The sequence below is a fragment of the Scyliorhinus torazame genome, chromosome 3 (assembly GCF_047496885.1).
Source record: "Scyliorhinus torazame isolate Kashiwa2021f chromosome 3, sScyTor2.1, whole genome shotgun sequence".
NCBI lineage: Eukaryota > Metazoa > Chordata > Chondrichthyes > Carcharhiniformes > Scyliorhinidae > Scyliorhinus > Scyliorhinus torazame.
The window spans coordinates 8,731,509-8,738,479 of record NC_092709.1 but is presented as its reverse complement, the minus strand read 5'-3'; the positions used below and the strand labels follow the sequence as shown (position 1 = coordinate 8,738,479).

At 59.0% G+C, this 6,971-nt stretch overlaps 1 protein-coding gene across 2 annotated transcripts in view; it reads right to left on the bottom strand.

Annotated features, from left to right (window-relative positions):
• abcg2a (ATP-binding cassette, sub-family G (WHITE), member 2a) overlaps positions 1-2,308 on the bottom strand; it is a 128,834-nt gene extending 126,526 nt beyond the window's left edge. Inside the window, exon 1 of one of the 2 annotated variants that reach the window (XM_072495267.1) lies at positions 2,075-2,308. The gene's annotated coding sequence lies outside the window, so the exon portion shown is untranslated. The remainder of the gene's footprint in view (positions 1-2,074) is intronic. The other variant, XM_072495264.1, reaches the window with a different exon arrangement.
• Between the last annotated feature and the right edge of the window lie 4,663 nt (positions 2,309-6,971).

Below are 6,971 nucleotides of genomic sequence, written 5' to 3'. Positions count from 1 at the left end.
GGAGGGGGGAGGGAGGGGGAGGGGGAGGGAGAGGGAGGGAGAGGGAGGGAGGGGGAGGGAGGGGGAGGGAGGGGGAGGGAGGGGGAGGGGGGGGAGGGAGGGGGGAGGGAGGGGGGGGGGGAGGGAGGGGGGGGGGAGGGAGGGGGGGGGGAGGGAGGGGGGGGGGAGGGAGGGGGGGGGGAGGGAGGGGGAGGGGGGGGGGAGGGGGGGGAGGGTCAGAGGGAAGGAGGGGGGAAGGGTCACAGGAAGGAGGGGGAGGGTCACAGGGAAGGAGGGGGGAGGGAGGAGGGAAGGAGGGAGGAGGGAAGGAGGGGGAGGGAGGGGGGAGGGAGGGGGAAGGAGGGGGAGGGAGGGGGGAGGGAGGGGGGAGGGAGGGGGGAGGGAGGGGGGAGGGAGGGGGGAGGGGGGAGGGAGGGGGGGAGGGGGGAGGGAGGGGGGGGGAGGGAGGGGGGAGGGAGGGGGGAGGGGGAGGGGGGGGAGGGGGGAGGGAGGGGGGAGGGGGGGGAGGGAGGGGGAGGGGGGGGAGGGAGGGGGGAGGGAGGGGGGAGGGGGGAGGGAGGGGGAGGGGGGAGGGAGGGGGAGGGGGAGGGAGGGGGAGGGGGGAGGGAGGGGGGAGGGGGGAGGGAGGGGGAGGGAGGTGGGAGGTGGGAGGGGGGAGGGGGGTGGGAGGGGGGAGGGGGGAGGGAGGGGGAGGGAGGGGGGAGGGGGGAGGGGGGAGGGAGGGGGGAGGGAGGGGGGAGGGGGAGGGAGGGGGGGAGGGGGGGAGGGAGGGGGGGAGGGGGGAGGGAGGGGGTAGGGGGGAGGGAGGGGGGAGGGGGGAGGGAGGGGGGAGGGGGGAGGGAGGGGGGAGGGAGGGGGGAGGGAGGGGGGAGGGAGGGGGGAGGGAGGGGGAGGGAGGAGGGAGGGGGGAGGGGGGAGGGAGGGGGAGGGAGGAGGGAGGAGGGAGGGAGGGGGGAGGGGGGAGGAGGAGGGGGGAGGGGGGAGGGGAGGGGAGGGGGGAGGGGGGAGGAGGAAGGGGGGGGAGGAGGGGAGGGGGGAGGGGGGGAGGAGGAAGGGGGGGAGGAGGGGGGGGGAGGGGGGGGGAGGAGGGGGGGGGAGGGGGGGGGAGGGGGGGAGGAGGGGGGGGGAGGGGGGAGGGGGAGAGGAGGGGGGGGAGGGGGGAGAGGGGGGGAGGAGGGGGGGGAGGGGGGGAGAGGGGGGGAGGAGGGGGGGGAGGGGGGAGGGGGGAGGAGGGGGGGGAGGGGGGGAGGAGGGGGGGGAGGGGGGAGGAGGGGGGGGAGGGGGGGGAGGGGGGGAGGAGGGGGGGAGGAGGGGGGGGGGAGGGGGGAGGAGGGAGGGGGGAGGGGTGGAGGAGGGGGGTAGGGGGGGGAGGAGGTGGAGGAGGGGGGGTAGGGGGGAGGAGGTGGAGGAGGGGGGTAGGGGAGGAGGGGGGGAGGGGGGGAGGGGGGGAGGAGGGGGGGGAGGGGGGGAGGAGGGGGGGGAGGGGGGGAGGGGGGGGAGGGGGAAGGAGGGGAGGGGAGGGGAGGGGGGGGAGGGGAGGGGAGGGAGGGGAGGGGAGGGGAGGGGGGAGGGGAGGGGAGGGGGGAGGGGAGGGGAGGGGGGGGAGGGAGAGGGAGGGGGGGGAGGGAGAGGAGGGGGGAGGCAGGGGAAGGCGAGGGGGGATTGAAGGGGGGAGGGAGTGCAGAGGGGAGACAGAGGGAGCTGCTCACTGGGGCAGAGCCCAGCTGAGTGAGGAGGGTGTGGACAGGGTTGCTGGGCAGATGTGACAGCTCCGTTGTGGCTGCACAGGAAACGTTGCAAATCAAACTGTTTCTAACCTTTTGAATAAACTCTTCCTGCTCCAATACTCTTAAAAAATCACCAAATACCAAATCCTCCAGGAATACTTTTCTCCAAATATTTGTGGTCAGCCTCATTGTAAAATCAGTGACGTCCCAGCAACAGCGATCAGAAACTGACATTAATCTGCACCAGAGGAAATACACAAACGTTCCTGATTTCTGACACTTCCTGATGTCTGTCTCCGGGGGGAACCCCACGCACAGTCTCCCCCCCGAGTCTCCCCCTGCCTTACCTGTGCAGGTGAGTGAGTGAGTGAGGGTCCAGCTGACGGGAGGGACGCTGGAGGCAGCAATTACATTAACTCCGCTCCGCTCTCTGTGACTTTCCCTTTGCCCGGACCTGGCGTGCGGGCAGCACATTCCTGTCTGTGTTTCAGCGCCGCCTCTTCCTCTCTGACAGCTGCACTCGCCCCCTTTCCAAAAACGCACCACTCACCGCTCTGAACACACTCACAACCGTGCACACACAGTGAGGGCTTCCGCCATCGCAGCTTGCCCACACACTGTGTGCACACACTCACAACCTCTTGCACAGTAACAACCTCTTGCACACTCAGTAACAGCCCCCCTGACACTGCTGTTGCACACCCACACATTGTGGTTGACTCGTCATAGCTGCCTGTCATAACATACATCAGTATATTATGGTGCAATCACATACACACACTGATGGACCTGCAGTGGGACCAACCAGCATACATAACACCGCAGCCAATCACCAGTGATAAAGACAGGGGACAGGAGACTTCCCGCTCATTCTAGCAGCAGCCAGCTCAGAGCACAGAGCTCACAGCCTGCATCATAGACATTCATCATGTGCTGAGTGCCTCACCATAGCTAGTGATAGGAAAGGGTCCACAGTTAAGCTGGTATTGCTATACCCACGTTTACAGTATGTTAGCATAGTTGAACAGTTAATAAAATAGCGTTACACCACTTCCAGCATATGGGTTTATTTGTAAACCGGAACACCCAACACGACACTGCCCATACAATTGGCTCGGTGGTGCCAACACCATTATAAAAAGCCCTACACCCTCAAATGCACACTCCGCACTCACTTTCCAGCCCCCCCTACATTGTTGTGAACATGGGCTGCATGGTAGTGATGTGTTGGGTGCTCTGGATCCGTGGAACACAAACAGGCCACCAACACTTAAAATAGGACACTATTTTATTAAGCTAGAAGCTGTTGAACATACTTTCACTGTGGGTTAACACGATGTTAGATTAAACTAAAGACCTATGCTTATCCTAACCATGATGTGGAGATGCCGGCGTTGGACTGGGGTGAGCACAGTAAGAAGTCTTACAACACCAGGTTAAAGTCCAACAGGTTTGTTTCGAATCACTAGCTTTCGGTGCTCCGAAAGCTAGTGATTCGAAACAAACCTGTTGGACTTTAACCTCTTGTTGTAAGACTTCTTACTATCCTAACCAGTATGCACTCAGCACATGGTGAAGATCTGGGCTGTAAGCTGTAAGCTCTGTCCTTCTAAGAGGCTGCATCCCGAATGAGCGGGAAAACTGATGCCCTCTGTCCTTTATAGTGAGTGTGCTCTAACTGGTGATTGGCTGTGGTGTTGTATGTGTTGATTGGTCTTGCTGTGGATCCACCAGTGTGTGTGTCAGCACCATGATATACTGGTGTATATTATGACATCCCCCCCCCCCTTTTATAAAAAAATATATGTTTGGGCAATAAATAATGTGTGGTGATGATGTTCCTAACTACGTGTGGGGTGCGAAGACATATTTACAGGACTATGTACATGAGAACTAAGCTATTTACATGGGAAGGTGCCTGGTGCAGAGAAGCAGTGTGCAACAAGAGTAATGAGATCAACACTATATACAAACCAGGGAAACGATCAAACAAAGCAACAAAACAATTCAGAGAGTCCATAAATTCGAAAAGTTCATAAATTTAGTCACTGAGGTGGGCGACGAATTCTGGTTGACCGCCTCAAGGGTGGGTCGAGAGCCGCCGGTTCAGGAGCGGGCTGGGGGGTGCTGCGTCAAAGGCAGGGCGAGGCGACACTGGAGGATCACGTGGCGAACGTGGAACGCGACGCAACGAAGGGCGCGTCGATTGCGGCGCAGAATAGAGCCATCCGGTAGACGAACCAGAAACGAGCGGGGGGCCACCTGCCGAAGGACCACAGCGGTTGCAGACCAGCCACCATCCGGAAGATGGATGCGGACGTTGTCACCTGGAGCCAGAGCAGGGTGATCAGCTGCACGGGAGTCATGAGCCGCCTTGTGCTGTGCACGAGACAGCTGCATCCGGCGAAGGACCGGAACGTGGTCGAGGTCTGGGACATGGATGGACGGCACCGTCGTCCTCAGGGTGCGACTCATGAGTAACTGGGCTGGCGACAGGCCAGGGGACAGTGGGGCGGAGCGATAGGCCAGCAAGGCAAGCTAGAAATCAGACCCCGCATCGGCAGCCTTGCATAGGAGCCGTTTGACGATATGTACTCCCTTCTCTGCTTTGCCGTTGGATTGGGGGTACAGGGGACTGGACGTCACATGGACAAAATTGTACTGCCTGGCAAAGTTGGACCATTCTTGGCTGGCGAAGCAGGGGCCATTGTCTGACATAACCGTGAGCGGGATGCCGTGTCGAGCAAAGGTTTCTTTACATGCACGAAAGACTGCAGACGAGGTGAGGTCGTGCAACCGTATCACCTCCGGGTAATTTGAAAAGTAGTCCACGATCAGGACATAGTCTCTACCCAGCACGTGGAACAAGTCGATGCCCACCTTGGTCCAAGGTGACGTGACCAACTTATGGAGCTGCAGGGTCTCACGTGGTTGGGCCGGCTGGAAGCACTGACAGGTGGGGCAGTTGAGCACTGTGTTGGCGATGTCCTCATTAATGCCGGGCCAGTAAACTGTCTCTCGGGCCCGTTGGCGGCACTTTTCCTCGCCAAGGTGGCCATCGTGTAGTTGTTCCAGGACAAGCTGGCGCATGCTATGCGGGATGACAATGCAGTTCAGTTTTAGAAGAACCCCGTCTACTACCGCCAGATCATCTCTGACATTATAGAACTGAGGGCATTGGTCCTTGAGCCACCCGTCCGTTAGGTGGCGCATGACACGCTGTAGCAAGGGGTCAGCCGCTGTCTCGCGGCGAATTTGGACGAGGCGTTCATCCGAAGCAGGTAGATTGGAGGCCGCGAATGCCACATGGGCGTCAACCTGGCAGACAAATCCCGCTGGGTCACATGGAGTGTTGACTGCCCTGGAGAGAGCGTCAGCAATGGTGAGGTCTTTGCATGGGGTGTATACCAGCTGGAAGTCATATCGCCGGAGCTTGAGAAGAATACGCTGGAGTCGTTCAAGTCTTTCTGTATTATATTGACCAGCGGGCGATGGTCGGTCTCGACGGTGAATTGAGGAAGTCCGTAGACATAATCGTGAAATTTAACCACACCGGTCAGAAGGCCCAGGCACTCCTTTTCTATCTGCGCGTAGCGCTGCTCCGTGGGGGTCATCGCACGTGACGCATATGCAACGGGGGTCCATGATGAGGCCTCATCACATTGAAGGAGCACTGCCCCAATGCCGGATTGACTGGCATTGGTCGACATTTTGGTCCCCTTTGCTGGATCAAAGAAAGCTAAGACCGGGGCTGTGGTGAGTTTGGTTTTGAGTTCTCTCCATTCGCGCTCGTGGGCAGGGAGCCATTGGAAGTCTGTCGTCTTCCTGACCAGGTTCCTGAGAGCCGTGTATGAAAGGCGAGGTTAGGGATGAATTTCCCCAAAAAATTGACCATGCCCAGAAATCGGAGGACCGCCTTCTTGTCCTCTTGGTGTTTTCATAGCTGTGATGGCAGCTACCTTGTCCGCATCCGGCTGCACACCCAATTGGGAGATGTCGTCCCTGAGGAACTTAAGTTCTGTCTGACCAAAAGAGCATTTTGCCCGGTTGAGGCGGAGGCCATGCTCATGTATATGTCTGAATACGCGCTGGAGGCGACTAACATGCTCCTGCGGGATGGTGGACCAGATGATTATGTCATCGACATAGACGCGAACCCCTTCAATTCCTTCCATCATTTGTTCCATAATCCTATGGAACACTTCTGATGCAAAGATGATCCCAAATGGCATCCTGTTGTAACAATATCTTCCAAAGGGGGTATTAAATGTGCAGAGTTTCCTGCTGGATTCATCGAGCTGGATTTGCCAGAATCCTTTTGAGGCGTCGAGTTTGGTAAAGAGCTTGGTGCGAGCCATCTCACATGTGAGCTCTTCGCGCTTGGGAATTGGATAGTGCTCTCTCATAATATTACGATTGAGATCCTTGGGATTAATGCAAAGTCTCAATTCGCCGGAAGGCTTTTTTACACATACCATGGAGCTGACCCAGTCGGTTGGTTCCGTGACTTTGGAAATCACTCCTTGGTTCTGGAGGTCCTGCAGCTGCTGCTTGAGGCGGTCCTTAAGGGGTGCTGGGACCCTGCGAGGTGCGTGCACCACAGGTGTGGCATTCGGTTTTAATAAAATCTTGTCGGTGTACGGGAGCGTGCCCATGCCCTTGAAGACGTCGTGGTACTGGTTGATAATGGCGTCGAGCTGCGCCCTGAAGTCAGTGTCCTGAAAGGCAGACGCGTCAGCAGGAGAGAAAGAGTAAACTCTCTGAACTAGGTTCAACAGCTTGCATGCCTGCGCACCAAGCACGGAGGCTTTCGAGGAGGACACGATTTCAAAGGGAAGGATGGCTTTGCGTGACCTGTACGTCACTTCAAGTTGGCATGAGCCGCTGGTAGCAGTGGCATTGCCATTATAATCTAATAGCTGGCAGGCTGATGGCAGGATGGCTGGTTTGACACGAAGGGTTTGGAGGTCAGAGCAATGAGATTGGCGGAGGCACCAGTGTCCAGGCGGAATCGCATTTGGGACCCGTCAGGGTGGTACACCACTCATCGTCTGGATCGATGCTGTATACCGGTAGAGGCTGGATTCTTTGCTTCGGGGACACCCTGTTTTTTGTAATGATATGGACTCGAAAAGCCGCCTTCGGGTCCTCGGTGTCAATATCGGGTAGCAGGTCCAAATCGGGCTCGGTGACCGTGGGTTGAATGGCCTGGACATCCCTGCGAGTCTGGCTGGAACGACGAGA